The sequence below is a fragment of the Lonchura striata genome, chromosome 4A (assembly GCF_050655825.1).
Source record: "Lonchura striata isolate lonStrDom1 chromosome 4A, ASM5065582v1, whole genome shotgun sequence".
NCBI classification, from domain to species: Eukaryota; Metazoa; Chordata; class Aves; order Passeriformes; family Estrildidae; genus Lonchura; species Lonchura striata.
Window position 1 is genome coordinate 9602417 of NC_140742.1, and position 19000 is coordinate 9621416.

Here is a 19000-nt window from a genome sequence, read left to right on the forward strand (position 1 = left end):
AAGTCAAATTTTTTTTTGGCTTTGGTTTCTTTTAATACAAATATATTTCTAACTGAAGAGTCCTGTTTTCAAAACTGCATAACACACTTTGAAAGAGGATTTTAGCACATTTGTAAACATGTTTTGGTCTCATTTCAGGTTGAAAAATTCAACTTCCCTAAATATAAATACAGTATTTCCGTGTCTAATGTAAGCACGGAGTCATGGGAAATGAATGCCTTGATAATAAGGAAAGATCTAAAAATCATTGGGCAGAATCTGTCACAAGCTGTGTCAGAGAGATTGGCATGGGAGAGATATTCCATTCTTAGCCTCCAGAGCCAATTTGCAGGTTCATTTTGCTACAAAACCTCAATTGCTTGTGCAGGTATTGCTTCAGTAACATTTGTCTGTCCTTGTATCAAAGACTGCATAAAACTGATGGAAAAAATGAAATAATTAAAATAGATATGCAATGTAGAAAACAATTTGCAAGAATGGAAATCCTTCCTAGTGAAGCCATGCCCTTGAGCCTGGAAGGGATCCTGCCTGGGCTACCGCAGCTCTTGGCTATGTACAAAACGAGCAGCAGGGGCACAGTCCTGGGAGATTCCCCTGGGAGAGCTCAAACCTCCGGGGAACAGCATTTTCCTTGGAAAGCTGCTCCTGACAGCGAAGGCAGCACCTCGCCGGGGGACATCAAAGGACAGGTGTGAGAGCTGAAGCAAAGCTTCTCCCAAAATATCTGTTCTGTTTCCCTGATGCTTTAAACATGTGAAGGTGTGAAAAGCTGCTCATTCATCAGTTCAGTGGGTACCACCCAAAGAGTGTGGGAAAGGAAGTTTTTAGTTAGGGATTTCTTAAAATCAAAGCCATGCGAATTTAAAAGCAGGAAGGTAAGGGAAGAGGTGGTGTGTGTGAAATCATTTGTGCTGATTTTAGAAACAGTGACCAAATGAATCATACCCAGATGGCAACACTGCTGAAGTTTTGTTTCAAACTACAGCTCTGATTTGCAAGCTAATGCTTTCATTGCAAAGCTGTGGCTTTTTTGGTAATTTTTTTTTTTAATTCTCCAGTTTTAATTTTGTTCAGATCAAGTGGTTTTGATATATTTAGCAAAAAATGTTCTTACAGAGATTTAAAAATATGAGGGTTCTTGATACAAACTTTATGCAAAGTTGTCAGAAACCCACTCTACTGGCTAAATTGTCAGGTAACTTTCTTTCCTGGGAGGAGGAACTTGGATATAGATTGTAGTCAGTCGTAAGATGATTCATATGTTTCTTGCTCATCTCCCAACTGCGTCTCTCCTACATAAAATACAAGATGCAGTTTCTCCTAAAGATATCTGTGCAAGTCAGTCTCACACACATTTTATTTCTGTACACAGATAGGTGAACAATACAGATATAAACAGATTAAAATAGTTTGACAAGGAATACAGTTCTTAGAATTTTAGCTGATGCAGTAAATCTTCTGCATTTCTAGTCACTTGAACCAAAAAAACCCAAACAAGATCCTTGAGATTATTTTATTCTGGAGTTTAAAGATATATGGTTTTGTGCCATGTTTTGAGGATTAATATATGCCAGTCTCTTAAATATAAGCAGAATTTCTTTTTCTTTCAAAGGAGCATAAGCATTTTGAAAACACAAAACAATCCAGAATTGATTTACAGTGATTAGAAATGCTGTTCATATAGCCTGCTTTTTGGCAATGTGCAAGTGTAGTATCTGATGTGAAAATACTGTATTCTGAGCACAAAGGGTCCGGTTCTGCCAGCTTTCCATTCAGACAGTTCCATTAAGATAAATAAAAATTCTCAGGCTGGATTAAACTTTGCTACACTATACATAAATATTTTATCATACTAAGAAGATAATGAGTAGACTTTTTTTTCAAATGTATTAAAAAGAAGGAAGATCTTTGTTCCTTTTTCCATAAAAACATGGATTTTCAATGCATATGTCATTTAGTAATATGTCTGTAAAGATAGAAAGGATAACAATTTTATAAAAACCACCCCCAAATAATATTTTAGTATTCAAGAATGGAATGCATGACACTGAGGTACATTTATCCTATAAATTGGCTTGCACTGAAATTGGGAATCATCTAATATAATGACAAAAAGCTCCTCCAAAGGATAAAGTGATTCAGCTGACAAACTGGCAATTACTCACACAGACTTTTCAAGTCTGTCTTTAAATAAAACATTAGTTAAAACATTACGGTTATATGCCTCATGTCATCCACAGCAAGATGAATGCTGCATTACCTTCTATCAGTTACTTTCAATTAAAAATATTTAAAAGCATGTTGATGTAACTGGAAATACACGGGCTTTAGATTTTTGGAACAGTGAAATTTACTTTTTGATGATGACTAGCAAAGACTAATGAAAATGGTATATCAGTTAATTTGAAGGCTACAGAATTTTATTCATTAATAGGAAATCTACATCAAATACATACTTCATAACCACTATTGAGCATAACTACTGTAATTGCAGACCCAAATAACACCAGACTGGATTGCCTTTACTTGCCCTGTTGTTTTCTGCCCCATGGTTAGGTATTTACAGCAGTTGTGATTCTTTGGTTGCTCTTTTCAACACACAGGCTTTAGGATAATAAAGCACCATGGCCAATGAATATTACCAGAAGGCATTAATTCAGTCAGTTTACCATAATTTATTAGGCAGCACACAAACTAATAATCTGTTCCTGTGTTAAATATTATGACAGTGAAGAAGAGAAAGATCCCATTTTTTAAGCTGAAAGAACGTTCAAGGCAGGGTTTTCTGGAAGAGGCTATATATTTAACTTAGTTAATTGTTATGGTTAGAAATTAGGTTTGCACACAGCTCCTTGTACTTGCATCTAGTGTCCCTGAGGAAGAGAGCTAAACAATACCATTTGTACCTGAAAATTTAACTTTTTTCTCCCCTCAGGTATACCACCTGGAGTAATAACAGTCCTATGTCTGCCTTTGGACCTCAGTGTCTTAGACTGATATAGCAACAACCACACTGTTAAACCTGTGTGTGCATTCACATTATATGTCAATATCTGTGGAGATATAAGATTTGGCAGAGGATTGATAGCAAGCACCCTATCATCTGCTAAAATAAATGGATTGCATACTACTAAATCTTTAGGATAATTTAAAATCTGGATGTGAATGCCTTGCTTACCAAGGACATTCTCCTAGAAACTAGCCAAAATTATATCTCAAATTAGGAGCAATTAAAGTAAGAAAAGTGTATCTTAGTCACCACAAATTAAATGGGTATGAATTTCTAACCTCTCTAAGGAACACTGGGCACAATTCTGTGAGCAACACCTCGAGTTTGTGGCGCATTTTGAATTTTAAGTCAGTGAGGGGGAAGTCATTATTAGGAACCAGAAGTCTGTGCCATTTATTTACTATAACTTGTACTGGTTTTTAACATATATATGATCAAGGTCCCACTGTATTCTGTTCTTGTGTTAGTCTGTGTATGTAGAACTAATCTCAATCAAAGCTCTTTGCTCCTGCTCTCACCAGGAGCTGCATTTCCTGCTCACCTTAACTGCAAAAGGAGCCAGCTGAAAACCAGACCTGTCTGGGGTGGGGTGGGAGGAGTGTGCAGCTGGGGGTGCTGCCCCAAGTGTCATCCTCACACCCACCTGCCAGAAAGCCCCAACCCCATAACAAAAGGGTGACCCTGCTTTCTAGCTGCAACTCTCTCAATAGACATCAGTGGAGGAGTCCCTTTTTTTGATTGCTTTTTTTGATTGCTTGATTACTCCCTCAACAAGGAACTGGTGTATTTAAGACTTGGGACAAAATGAAAATGGAATGAAACCCCAGCACACAGAATTGCTAAGGGAACAGAAGCTGGACTTGGGAATTTTGAGTTTCCTCTAGTCCAGGAAACCTGTTTCTTGTTTGTAAAGGTCCAATATAAACTGAGGAAGGAGCGATTTTTACAGAGTTGTAGCAGCTTACAGAAGAGCTGAATGATATGACAAGGGTGAGTGGTTTTAAACTGAAAGAGGAGGGTATAAATTAGCTATTATAAAGAATTCTTTACTCTGAGCTTGGTGAGCCCCAGCACAGGGCACCCAGAGAAGCTGTGGAAGCCCCACACCTGGAAAAATGTTCAAGGCCAGGTTGGACAGGGCTTGTGGAAAATGTCTCTGCCCATGGCAGCGGGCTGGAATTGGTCCCTTCCGACACAAACCATTCTGTGATTCTATGATTAGTGAAACAAAGTTACAGCTACAGAAAGTATTTCTCTCTGAACTCTTCTGGATACATTTTTGGGCATAAAACCATGTACTAATACTCAGCAAAGATGAGATAAAATTGTGACATTAGAAACTTTTTCTGTTCTCCCAGTGTTTTGTAGAAGTTTTCAAACATTAAAATTACCTGTTCAGAACTTCAGAATTCCAACTTCCTTCATGGTTATTAATTTATACTGGCTTTATTTCACCTACATGGGGTAATTTAGTATTCTTTAAATTTTTAATATCTTTTCAAGATTGATATTTATTATGTGTTTATAACATTCTGTTTGAATGCTATTAAGCAGTGTGGTAACAAAATAATGTAGTATATCTGCTACAGCATGTTCAGTAATGTATAAAATTGTTTCTCTGAGAAAGAAAGAAGCTTTGCGTGTTGAGAGGCTCTAAGCAGGAGGCCATGCTGACAGAAGGGAATTTGGGATAGCAGGATTTCTTGAAGGTCCTCAAAAAAGATCAGAATTTATTTGTAACATGTTTACTATAAATGAAGTTAGTAGCTGCCTCTACTAGCAGCATTATTCCCATTTAAAAAATTCTCAGGAATAGTTCATAGAAACTCATAACCAATATTAAATTGTGAGCTGAGATGGTGAAGTAAACTATCAAAGGTGTTGTGTATCCAGATTACCTCTTAAGATCTGCTCTCCTTCTCCTCCTATTTCCCTTCTTTCTGTCTCTTTTTGACTGCTGTCTGGAATGTCTGCACATACATCCTAGTGTCTATGGGGCTCTGTATGGGTAGTAATAAATAATTTTATCTCCAACTGATGTTCCTAGAAATGACAGCTTCTGAAATACAGTCAGTAATCTGACATATAAATCTTCCTTTGGAATCTCAGCAAATTCTACTTATCTTCTAGATTTGTCAGCTGCCTTTCAGATTCATGAGCTCTGTGCTTTGGTTGATGTATCTTTCAAACCACATGGGATAATCAAAGTTGCCCTTGTTGGATCCCATTAGACTCTTTTTAAGATGCCCCAGGGACCTCCACAAGGCAATGGACTCCCAAGGTCTGGTGCTCTTGAGTTGCTCATTATTCCTGCATGGGTCTCAGAAAAATGACTGTGCAGCTCTCTCATCTGGGAACCAGTGCTAATCCAGATGAAAATTAGAGGATTCTTGATTACAAGGTGGCCAAAGTTTAAAAAATTGATGCAAGCAATATTGACCCTTCCAACAGTTTTTTTATTCTTGTTTTTTTTGGAGGGGGTGGTGGGTTTTTGGTTTGTTGTTTTTTTGTTGTTGTTGTTTTGTTCTGTTTTGTTTGTTTGTTTTGTTTGTTTGGTTTTTGTGTTTTTTTGTTTGTTTCATTTCCTTAAGCCATTGTGGCAGATCTGAGTGGTTGTTCATTTTATACTTCTGGTGCTTAACTAAGCACATTGTTCTAATAGCCCACCTAGCGCACTCTCTTATCTTAAATGCTAAGGAGACTGCTACAGCATGTAAAAACAAGGTTAAATGGGTAAATCCAACATGTGAATTAATGTATTCTCCATTTTTCCTTGTACAGGAATTTAAAATTGTGCAGTGGTGCTGATGTGGATTCCTGAGGCTCTGGGATGGGACAACCAATCACGCAGGAGTCTGGCATTCATGTGAGTCTGCTGTTCTCTTGATGCCAAACAAAATATCCCCCAGGGTTTCCAGACAATTTTTAAGATTAAATAGAACAATCAAACTTAATGAACATATTTTATCAGTTAGATGACTCCAAATGTTTTTATGAGAGTTAGAGAGTACATTTGAACGATTTAGATGGTTTTCATTTCTTAGCAGGAGCTAGACCTTTATTTATGGTAAGTCAACATACCTGTACCTACTGAGATTCTTTTTCTACATCTCAAATGGATTCAGCACTTTGTAATTTGCTGGATAGACAGAGGTGCACAAAAAAATGCCTGGGGTTCTGCGTTCATTTGCAACAGGGCAGATGTGCTCCAGTGCAAAGCAACCTCTGGAAATGCTTCAATTTGATGTTATTGTTTCATTGAGGGTAGGGATTTGGAAAAAAGGGCTCCTTTGGCACTGTAACAAATGGTTTACCAGATCATGCTGGAAGTTTAAGCCTAGGTAACATAAAGATCCTTTAACTTCTTGATCTTAATCAGATACCCTCTCCAGTTTTATAAAATATGTGAGTGCCAGAGTGATACAAAGAGTGTTGTTCTCCTGTGGTTCCTTATCTTTGGTCCCTTATCTTCAGTCTCTTATCTATACATGCATTTGATTTTTTTCCCCTCTGAAATTCCCAGTAATTTTAGAGTGGAAAGCAAATCCTTCCAAATAAAAGGGTTTGGACCCAGTAAATCAAGAATAAATAGTAAAATACTAAGGAATGACAGCAAATAATACATGAAGCTTTGGGATATTTGGCCTAGAGCCAAAATATACAAGTGTCAAAGATACAAGGTGGAAGAACAGGAAAGCCTTTGTCATCTGCTGTGGCAGTTGGGGAAATCTGGAATCACTTTGTGTAATTTTATTGGCCAAGGAGCAAGTGATCCATGTTTTCTTGCAGTTCCCTGTATGTACTGTTTCAATTCAGAGTTTCACTAATGCGATCTTGAATAATCTGGAAGGAAGAAAAGGGCAGCCTGTTTACAGAAAAAGGGCTTGTGTGATGATGTTCATAAGGTGGCACCAGCACCATAGAGTGGACAGTGTGAGGACATATATAACCTCTGGATATTTTAAGAAAAATATCAGGACACAAGAATAGAATTTGAAGGCAAAAAGAACTCTAAGCATGCAAATAATATACTCAAACAATATGGGAGATAGATTATTAAGTCTTTTCTAGGAAAATCTGCTTCTGATAGAATAGAATGAGGGAAGAAAAGTCAGGATTTAAGCTCCTGAGAGTGAGCTATAAATGTGTTGTAAAAAATGGGACAGCTGTATGTGATTCTTTACTGTTCTTACTGGGCTGAACATGCATTAAATTAAGAATTCTGTGGGTCTGTAACACATCAAACTGAAAGCTTATTTCTGTATACTACAATAACCAGGTAAGAATGCAGTTACACATATAAATACATGCTAATTGCTATCAGCAGTTGTGTTTTGAAGATCATACATTTTTTATGCATAGCAAGCTGCTAAAATATCCTTGCTAGTTATTTCTGCATCATAGCAGCCCTATTGGAAAAGCACTAGCAAAAAGGTGTTCCATTTTAGGATTTCCACTAAGACTGCAATCTCCTGGTAAAGGTGCAAGAGGGATGTGACAGACACTGCATTAACATAAAGCTCAGAATACTTACTGCCTTCTGCTTCCCAGGGAAGCAGTCACTCAGGTTCCTGTAAAGGCAAGAAGCATAAAGAGACTGGGGTCTGTTATCAGCACTCTTGAGCAGAGCTGAGATATAGAGCGCTCTGCTTAATATTGCTTATCACTAATTTTGTGTGTGATAACTGAAGCATGAACAATATCCAAGCAGGAAGCAAACTAGATCTATAGCTGCACAGTCAAGCCTATCAAAATATATTGCTGAGCTCCTACAGGCAAACAGTTCTGCAGAATATCAGTTGAAACAGGATGTTCCAGCTCACTGGGCCTCCACTCACCGTATGCTTGTGCAGCCTTACCTGTAATGGCAAATAGCTATGCTCAAGGGCAGGATGAATTAAAAATTAGGAAGGGATGTTGGAGTGAACCTGCATGATATCGAAAACTGATGGGCTTTTTTACTTGCTATGCCCCACTGTGTTGTGAGGTGGGGATGATGAAGTCACGGAGTCTTGCTGAAATCGCTCACATGAGTGAGGAGTGTAATATTACTCTTAGAAATCTGTATTTGCAAAGCCATGCTGAGGAGATTACCCTGGAGAAAATCCACTCTTGCCTGTGTCTTCATTCTATGACAGTAGTAAGAGACAAAATGATGGTGTTGCTCTGTGCCTTGTCTGTTTAAACCAGAAATGTTCTCTCTTCTAAGCTTATCCTGTATACGAGGAATCATATGTGTTTTGACCCATGTACAGGCAAACATTTTCTCTGAGAACATTGGATGCAGGGTGGGATTTTGTGACAGTCCCTGCATCCTTCATGCACCTGTGTTAGCTGTGGGTTACAAACCTTACACTGGTGAAGAGTATAAAAACACTGTCTGGTTTTAAAGCATATCCTAAGGATCATTGTGATTTTTTTTCTGTTTCTAGTGTGAGGAAGCACTAAGCAATATGCCCAAAGGAAAATAGTATCATTTTGGTTTATAATAATGTGTTGAATGCATGATTTTTTTTTACATGGTCACATGTAACTACAAACTATTCTTCTGGGAATTATTGCACAAATGCTACAATTCTACTATTGTGAGGACACACATGCAGTTTATATTTCCCTGTTCTTTTAGTAGCAAAAAGTCTGTGACTACTCTTAGAGGAAGTAATTGAAAAAATTTAGCTAGTTGGAGTGTCTATTAATGTAATATTTTTCCTATGTATAATGCTAAGAAATATTTAAAAAGTTTCAAGGCTTGAGGACTGAGGTACAAACAGACCCAGCAACACCTAATAGTTTTGAAATTTCAAGTTAGTTTTTCTTCTTATAAGCAAAGAGATATCACTGTGTGTTTACCTAATTTCCCTTTTTATTTGATTTTTATCAAATCAATTTTATCTGAGGGCATGGGCCCCAGCACCTCCCGAGAACCTTGGTGCTGCTCTCCATAAGGTTGGAACTGAGCTACCGCTGAAGTGTTAAAAATGGAAAGAAAAAATTCACAAGGCAAAGGGAACAGGGGTGTTGTCTCCCTTTGGTGTGTGCTCCAGTCATTGCACTGTAACACCCCTATGTCTTGCTGTGAGTTAAACATAATTTTGCCATGGGCAGATAATCTCCACAAAGATTCTTCCCTGTTGGCGGGTGGCTTGGGAATCCAGCTGGGGAGAGGGTCCAGGCAGGATTGTCATGAGCTGCCTGTGAAATCTGTTCAGTAAATGGGGTTCTATACCCAATGTTGGTCTGGTTAAACAAGATCTCGGGCTGTACAGGTGTAGTGTTAGACAGCACATTTTCCCCATAAAATATTTTTCTCTTTTTATTCTAAAAAATCAATGTTTTTATGATTAATCTTGATGCCAATGACAGTTTTTTTCCTCTTTAAATGTGTCTTTCTTGTAATACTGAAGGAAATAACAAGCTGGTGCCAAGTGCAAGTCAAATAAATGGGCAATTGCTAAGGCAAAATACTAGCAACTTCTGTAAAATAATATGCCATTAAGAGCATTTTATTTTGACTATAAATGGCAATAATTATTCTTTTATTAATATTTCAGAAGACTAGGAGAGGTTATTGGGACAGGATGAGATCGGAAATTGTTCAATTTAACTGTACTTCCTTCACATTAGAAACTCTGGCAATGCCATTTTCCTTTTTAAAGAACAATTTGTAATTTCTGTCCAAAGAATTAGTTTGAGAAGTATGATGTATCTTGTGATACCAGTTACAACTTCATCATTCTAATATGTGCATGTATAAACCAGCATACATGCATGGAAATAAACTTATGGAGCAACTGGTAGTGCAAAAAAGCATCCAAAGTAAGTTTCTAACAGAGCTCTGTAGGCCATGGCATGAATTTCATGCTTGGTGAAAATCTTGTGTAGCTCAAACCATCTTGATAACCAGAATAAAATGATGAATTTGTTCTCATTAATTAAACATATTACCTAAATATTGTGTTGGATTATGAATACTCTCATATCTTTGCTGTTTTCCATTTCTGTGTTGTGAAAAGGCTTACAGAGCAAGAGATGTGTTTTGAAGGGGAAAGAATTAGAAAATACTTTGAAAATGTTAAGGAAAACATTTCATATAGTTCCTTTATCCTAAGAGCAAAATTACAATGCACTTAAGAGAAAAGGAAATGTCAGTAAAAACAACAAAAACAATATTAATAATGACCCCTAAAAGATTTGAAAGCAGGCAGGTTAATCTTTTTATTTTTCAATACACCTGTCTGAACTCCAGCACAAAGTAATTAATTACAGGTTCTGGTACAGAAATGCCTCACATATCAACTTTGGATGTCTGCCTTTTCATAACATACTAATTACTCCTTTTTTACACTGTGACTTTGTTAAAATGTGGAGGGTAGTAGAACAATGTTGACATTTCAAAGGGCTGGACTTACATTCCCTGATAATTCACTGGAGTCACACAAAATACTTTCCTTAATTACCACACAAAAGCAACACGTTTTCCAAGCTGCCTTGCTCTATAGATGTATTAAAAAGCCTTAGCTTATTTAAGTGGTGAGGTTTTCTTCTCTGAGTAGTTTGGGGATGTTTATTTACTAAGAAAAGCTGTTACATCCCACTGCTGCTGCTGACAGGCTGTGCACAAGAGGGACTGCACAAGTCTTCCCTGACTTCAGCCTTCCTTCTGATGTCCAGTTGCCCTCTGGGTAACTGAGTTTCTGTCCAGATTCTTTAGGATCAGAATCTTCTAGAATTAACAGATTTTGGCAACTTGGCCAACTCATTCCCCTACCTTCTCTGACTCCACTTGTGCATGTGAAGTTTTCCACTGACATTTTCACTGGGGGAAAAAAAAAAAAGATCAATTTAACATTTGAAGTAGAGGAGTTTCTATAAAAAGGGAGGAAAGATAATGTGTCATTGCCAGATTTTGAGAACATCCACTCCTTAATGCTGAAGAATGTAGGTTAACTATGGAAACCTGAACTGAGATCACCTCGGTGTTTTTTCCTATAGAGAGTTTCTACAGGTGTGTGTGTGGGGGGGTGTATTTTTCATACTGTTTCCTGAAGGTGCTAAGATTTGTGTTTCATAAGTTCGATGACTTCCTCTCTAATCAGAGTAAAGGGTGTTTTCTAGAAAGGGTGGAACTTTGTTGAGAGCCTGATTGATAGCATGTTATTAATTCAAGTTGTAAGAAATAAACCATGTTATATCTGGTGGTGCAGCTAGGGCTACATGCATTAGGCAAACACAAGACAAAGCTAAGCATGTTATCACTTCCAAAATAAAAAAACTCAAAGAGCAATCCATAAATTATATGAAATCTATGAAGGCATTATGTGTTTATATAATATTAGATTTATTGTTGAAGTATAAATGTTACTTTAATGTTCTAGATGTCTTTAATTTTAATTTATCTGTTAGATATTTAGATAACATTGAAAAATCCCTTATAAAATGGATTTTGTTATGGCCTGAAGATGCAACTTATCACAGGTAAGTAGAAAATTGCATTGATCTCTGCTGTAGATAAGGAGACTGCCATGTCACATGAAAAACCACTGAGCACAATTCAAACATACTGGGGAGTTTCACATTTGTTTTGAACTGAACTGTAATAAAAAAGGCAATGCCTGTTTGAGCAGGTACCTGGGCAAGAGGGCTCTGCTGGGAACAGGAGAGAGTCTGGAAATGTGCTCAGGGTCTGCATGGACCCCACAATCAGGTTTTGAGTGAGGAAGGGAGGCACCTGCTGCACTGATGCCCTCGTAAAGGCTTGGGGCCTCTCACTGCTCAGTGCATGCCAGGGAGCAGAGCAGCTCTGTTTGCTGCTGTCCCCCATCCTGCCATGGAGCTGGTGCAGTGAGTGGGACACTGCACAGCACCCCTGGGAGCCTGGCCTCTGACCAGGGAGGGTGAGCCTGGTGCTCCTGGCAAAGGATGCTCCTTGCTAAGAATGTTATTTAGAGTATCAAGGGACTGAGCAAGCACACTTGTCTTACTGTGCTAGATGAAGAGCTATTACCAAAAATGAAGTATGTTGGCACATTGTGAAATGGTAGCACTTAAAAGATGAGCAGGATTTGTGTTCCAGAGAGTCAACATCAGGTACAAGTGCATGCATATGGTGTGCCTAAGTGGCTGCTTAGTCATTCAGGAGGAAAGTGGAGGAGATTGAGTTACCCATAGCAAAGGAAGGCTTTGCTCAGACCTTCTTCTTGCTGTGAGAGGCTGCAGGTTTTGGGCAGCCCCTGATCCTGCCTGGCAGGATGTTTAGTACTGCATATCCCAAGCCCTGGTGATGCAATTGGCTATAAGATGTGGTGACACTCACCCTTTCCCCAGGAGCAGACGCTGCTGCGGCAGACAGGTAGCCCTGCTAGAAATGAGTTGGGCATTCTATGAGTTCTTTTCTATTTGAGCATTGCAATCCATATAATGGAATAGAAATAGAAATAGAAATAGAAATAGAAATAGAATAGAATAGAATAGAATAGAATAGAATGGAATAGAATAGAATAGAAATACCCCAAATAATTGCTTCTTGCTTCTTCCTCTCTTTATTTTTCCTCTCAGTAAGCTCTTCCTCCTGTGACATTCTGCTCCATGCAATTAAGGTGTAAGGCTTATCCTGTGCATGCTTCTTGGCTGGCTGCATGGTGCACTTTCAGCAAACTTTTCTTTAAAATATATCAGTACAAATAGACAAATGATATCTATAAGATCTAGGTCTATAGAAAATGTAACACTTTTTCTTTAAAACTTCCAACTCCTCCATGTTCCCCACCCTGCTGTTGTTGGTACTTTCATCACCCACTGAGTGTGAGCTAAAATACAGAGACTATTATGCAAATAGTTAATGTTAAAGTGAATTGGATGGCTTGTTGTGCTTATTTATATAACCTCTAAATGCTGTCTATGCACTGTAAGCTGCAGGGTGAGCAGCCAGGCTCCACTCCCATGGTGTCTGAGGAGTTCATGTTTGCAATAGCAATGTATCCCAAATTACAGGTGTACTCTGTACCTAGGCTGTGCTGTAACAAAGGAACCAGGGATACTGCCTCTGGTAAGGAAACAACGGCTGTGGAAGAGTGTACTTAAAAAAGCTTTTAAAGATTCAGTAAATGCCTGTGCTTTTTTTGCTGGGAATCTGGAGATGTTGAGCAAGAGAGAATTTTAGTCTGACCAAATATGGCCAGTTTTGAATGCTAGTGCAGCCTTAGGAATATACAGTTCTACATTACAGATTTGTGCTTTGAAATTAAAACAAGATGTGTGGAAATACACATTGTCAAGATGTCAGCCTAGCCGACACCTTCAGCTGGCAATGAATACTGATTACCTTCTCCACAGCAGACAATTCTTCTATCTAATATAAATTCATTAAAAGAAAGCTGAAATGAAATTTTGTTTGGTTCTAATTTTAAAGGAATTTCTTGGATAAATCAGACCACAAACACATGCTTTCCTCAAAAATAACCACCAGCAAAATCTTAGAAGAAAATACTTCATTTAAACATCAATGTTTTTCACAAACCAAAGCAAGTCTTGGCAAGGAATTATTTCCTGGCTGCTGATACAACAATAATGCCAGCTTTTGGGGGGACCAGTCAACAACTATTCATCGTTACCTCTCCTATATGAGTTTTACATTTATGCTGTGTTGCTCTAAATGTGGTGTATTTGATGCCACAGATGTAAGTAGTAGTAATAAAGATTTTGTGATAATTTAAATGTTAGAGACCTGAGTTACACCAGCAGGCTTAGAGCAGATCTGTTCAAGTGAGAATTTCCATTTTACTGGAAGGTTGAGCGCATTGAAATGTTTAAATTGGAAACATAACTGTTACCCTGTTCATAACTGAAGCAGGGAACGTGGTAACCCTGAGCCTGAGGGGCCTCCCCTTGCCCTCTGGGCCTCCTTGGAGAACCCAGTGATCCTCATTGTGCCCACCCAAGGCCAAGGCAGCTGGAGGCCATCAACTGGAAGATGTCCTTTAGATGTTATGTCCGTGGGCTGTTCCCAGCAGCAGCCTGGGAAGGCCATTTTTGCCAAAAGGCAGCAAGTGAACTGCCAGGACATCTGTGGGTTTCTCATGGAAGCTCCCAGGACTTTGGCAGAAGTTTGCTAAACCTGAACTATTTCTATAAAACATCTGTTCTCATTGAGCTTCTGAAAAATTTTTCTTGTATCCCTGAAATTTTGTGCACTGTCTTTCTGAAGATCTGTCTGCTTCTGGTACATAAGGAAGTCTGATGTTTGCAATATCAGTCTTTAAACACTTCCTTATGACACCTCATGAATTAAGCCATTTAAAGCCATGTTTCATCTTTAGAGAGGGAAATCTTTCACCACTGTATGTGGTGAAAGTATGTGAAACACATACTTTAAATTGTCCTTATCTCTGATAACTTTGTCTAAGTGAAGAGTTGGAATTTGAGACTTTGCTCCTTAATCTGACTTAATAAAACCCAGCCATTGTTTATTGGCCTCGTTTGTCAGAGGGGTGATGGAAGGGGCATGTCCCAGAATTCTCTCTCTAATCTGCCTCCTGGTATATTGTCCATTATCAGAACAAAATGGGAAAGAAAATCCTTTAGAGTTGCCTCTTTGAGAACTTCAGAAATAAGATTTCAACAGTGCTGAGATTTTTATGACAACATAATTAGACCTTCCACCAGATTGTAAAAACTCAATTTGTTGAAAATTGTGTAAGCTGATTTAGGTCAAATTCCACACTTCTTATTCAGGCTTTTCTCTGAATTTCCATTGATCTCAATGGCATAAATCAAGTTCTCTATTTCTAGCAAAGTATCTCCGTGCTTCTTTCCTTGCTGTTCCAATGAGCAATCTTCTTTCTTACAAAGTGTATTTCAGAGACATATATTGAAAAGATGTTACTGATGCAGTTAACACAGCAAATAGGATCTGCTGTGCCTGTGATGATGACTTTGACATTCACTTTATGCTACAAAGATTTGAAGGTTAGCTCCCACTTCGATAATCTCTTGTAATGTAGCCTTGTGTCAACAAAGCCACAGGTGTGGACATAGAGATAAGATGATAATTTTGAGTCTATTTTGTGTTCTCTCTTATTTTTCTCACAGTTATGTTTAAAAGTTCAAACCTTTAGTAAATAGGAGAGTGAATCTGTGTTTTCTATCTCTTTTCCTTTCTAAAATGGTGTCATGGGGCTGTTTCTCAGCAAGTCCTGATCAAATTGGCTGAATTTACGAATACAAAGATGTGTTTTTCTACCTGCCAGCTTCATCTAACCTCACACTTGCATCTGAAAGCCAGGATGTATTTGATGTGATCTAGAGGACCACCTATAGAGGCCCACCATGACAATAATGCTATGGATTCAGTTCAGTTAACTAAATTGCTCTTGTGGGGAGGGTTATTAGTGTATATACCAGATGGAGGAGCAGGTTCTTATCTGCAATCTTGTTTCTAGGTCAAAAACATAGGTAGGCCCCAGCAATGAATCCTGAATTATGTTCCCTCTCAAATCCTCTAAAGAGGAAGTAGCACGAAAACTTGCTTTTCCAACATCAAATATTGGATTCCAAATCATGCAAGTAATATATAATTGAATAAGAATTTTCTGTGATTTCTTAGAATCATGTTTTTAGTCTCAGTAATGTGTGAGGAGAAACACTTCACATGATTATTATTATATTATAGTAATCGTATACAGACTCCACCTGCCCCTGAGTCTCTGGGGGCTGCTGCAAACATGGGTAAAGCAATATTTTCACATAGTTGAGTTTATAATCCTCATAGATAAGGTAATCAATGGGTAGAAGAAAATAAATATGTCCTTTTTTACTCAGGAAGAGAATTGGAGGACAAAATCAAAACTGGGTTAAGGTCATATTGGTGGACAGAAGAAGATTAAGAAATGACCTGTGATTTTCTTTGCTGTTGTACAGAGGTCATGCTGCCCAGCAGGCTTCCTGCTAAAAACTACCAGAGAAGTCTTAGCAGTGCCAGAGTTAATGAAGTGTTATTCCAGACCTGTGGTGAGGGTACCACCCAGGAAGGCTTCCAGACTGAGAGGTCTAGAATCAGCCACATCTGACATACAGGCAGCTTTGATGCAAATTCCCTTTGGTGAACATCTAGGGAGTTTTTCCAAGCTTATTCTATCCTTTTTCAGGGTGGGCAGCAATCCCAATGTGCTTAACTGGCAGCTCCCTTCACTGAAAAGGGAAAGGTGACTCACAGGAATCTCAATATCCCATTTTATTCATATCTCACATAACAGAGAACTCACAGACATATTTTTGAAAGAGACAGAGAGACCATAATTACCACCTTCTAGAATCAGATGCAAAGCCATAATTCTGCATACAAGATACATTTCTTAGCACGCACTGAGTTGTTTCATTACTTGGGAGTTCACAGCTTTCCAGAACCTGACATTGTAGGGAACAGAGTATTGAGATGACAAATAGCCTGTGAGCTTTTAACACGACAAGTAATCTTTTATACCAGAATTGCTGTAGTATCTTCTTAGAATGGACTTTTCCAGTAAATCACTCTTACCACCCATTTTTAACAGAGCTGAATTCAGCCCAGCTTCTCTAGGAGACTTCAGATCTAAATTCTGCAGCTTATTTAAAGCATTGAGACTTGATCCTCTAAGATGCTGGAGCCCTTCATTCTGTGTAAAGACATTGCCTAGGGGCAGTGCTCAGTGTGTTCCATCCCTTGGCCATTGTCGCAGTGCAGGAGAGTCAAACTCTCCCTGCTTCTACATGTTTCCTTTTAACAAAATCCCTCTGGAAAGGGTGTAACACTGTAAGACTAGCACAACATCTGCAGGCAAAAACCTGCTTTACTCTCACTGTACTCTCCAAGGAGCAGATGGCATCTCTTCATCCACACTCAGATGTTTCCCACACTTCTGGGACCCTCTGAATCTGAGAAACTACCATAAATCACTGTAATACCAAATGCCAGGGCATACACTTCTAGAGGTCAGCTCTAGGTAAGATGAACTTTTGGCTGCCAAGATCTCTGTTTGCAGAAGCAGGAGGGAGGCTAGTGGCATATTTCTCTATTTATTCTTGAAGAACCATCCTGTTTGAGTGCTGTCAAGAAAAATGTCAAATCCAAGTTTTCTAATTCATTAGTTATTAATTTTGTCTTTTTTTTTCCTTTCTTTTTTTTTTTTTTTTTTTTTCTTTTTTTTTTTTCCAGCAGACTGCACTGGCAAAGAGTCTGAAAACTAGTTTGGGACAGTTGCTAAGATTTTTGTTGGGGTTTTTTTTGGAAGTGAGTGGTGCAGGGAGAAAGTCTCCAGCTCATCTAAGTGATACAAGGTCATTTAGATTGGCATAAATATCCATGCTCTTGTGCTTCTGTGGGAGATGTAATCTATTCATTTTAATGGCCAGTGAGCAAAGGCCGCCAGCGCTGCCTGTCACCGCTGTTCTGTTCCGTGCCTGCCTTGGGGCACACATGAGTCACACTTCCAAGCAATGACAAAAATTTTATCATTTTAGGTAAGTGATAAAAGCTTTAATAACTGTAAACCTCAGTAAATGTTTGAAGGAAAATAGTCACCAATTTTTCTCTGTGTGTGAACAGATGAGAATGACATTGTAAACTGCATGGCCAAGCTGCAGCAATCTTCATGTAATTCCCAACACAGTTGGAAGCTTTTCATCTGATTTTGGGGCCTCTGGCTTCACATGCCCTGTGCCTCTGCTCCTGCTTTGAAATGGGATAATGATATTCCCCTTTTCTACCTTTTGACCACTGCAATTACAGGGTTGGAGGCCAGTGGCACATTAAGCATTTCTACAGCACTTAGTAGATCTTAGTTGTTGCATAAAAAATCAAGCTGCTTTAAATCAGCAGCTTACATGGAAAGCGAATGAGTAAATCATCATATGTTTTCTGAATAGCTGGTAGAAAATACATGAAATTATTTTGAATAATTTTTTAAGTCTAGTTTGTAAACTTCATTTGTAATGATAAGTGGGGTTTTTATACAACACCATTTCCGTGAAGTGAGCATTTTGTTCTGCATGGGATTTTTAAGAAAAATCTATTCACAATAATAGATGATGTGTTGTAATCTATGTCACAATCTCAAAAACATCATCTGAATTTGCTCAGTAAACTGAGTTTTTCTTTTTCATTTACATTGCAATATTTCTCTTTAAGAAAACACTTTACATCATGTTGTCATGACAACAGAATATGGTCTAAGGTTGAAATGCTGACATTTTTCTCTGTTCATAATGCACCCTCTGCTCACTCCTCCCTTCTTGGCCAGTTCTGAGAGTCTCTACAAATAAATGTAAATCTGCAACAGAGAGATGGATTTGGGTGCTAAAAAAAAGCTGACTGCTGTATTTTTCTTTTTCTGTGTTTGTGAGTCTGTGTAAATGGGCAATCATTTTAGAGCTTGGGGACACTATTGTACCAACATCTGCATTATAATTCAAAGACACACAAATACAAGGGCATTTTCTATATCATCCAAACACATCTAAATTTTCCCTCAACCAAAAATGTCTGTGCCAAAAGTCATGTTCATGTAGTCTTGGGTCTGTTCCAAATAATTTTAGGGAAAAAGAGGTAGCCTGTGATGAACTTGAAAACATAGAAGACCTAGAATAGGCTATAAATAATAAGTAAATTCTATTTAGTCTTATCCTCTGAAGATGTTCATAAAATTGAATACATGAATATGTGAGTCCTGCAGTCCTCAAAGTACTCAGATACCATCCAGGTATTTCCTCCCTTACCAAAGAGAATAGACAATGCTGAATTCCAACTGTACCAATTCCTAGAGAATTATGTCCACAGTAAGTGGAGGCCATAGAAGGGGAAACATGGAATCACTATAAACAGTAACATTTATGAAAATGTTTCATTCATGCAGCATCCCTGATTCACTCAGAAGAGTAAGACCTGATGATGACCTGTTAGCTCGAGTTTACAGACATTATTCACTATAATAGTGAAAACAATCATACCTATTTGCCTCT

The 19000-nt window shown here is 38.2% G+C and overlaps 1 long non-coding RNA gene across 1 annotated transcript in view; it reads left to right on the forward strand.

Moving 5' to 3' along the window:
• LOC110480443 (uncharacterized) overlaps positions 1–19000 on the forward strand; it is a 421448-nt gene that overhangs the window by 320392 nt on the left and 82056 nt on the right. The window contains exon 3 of the long non-coding RNA XR_014952404.1: positions 5792–5876. This is a non-coding gene — a long non-coding RNA (uncharacterized LOC110480443). The remainder of the gene's footprint in view (positions 1–5791; positions 5877–19000) is intronic.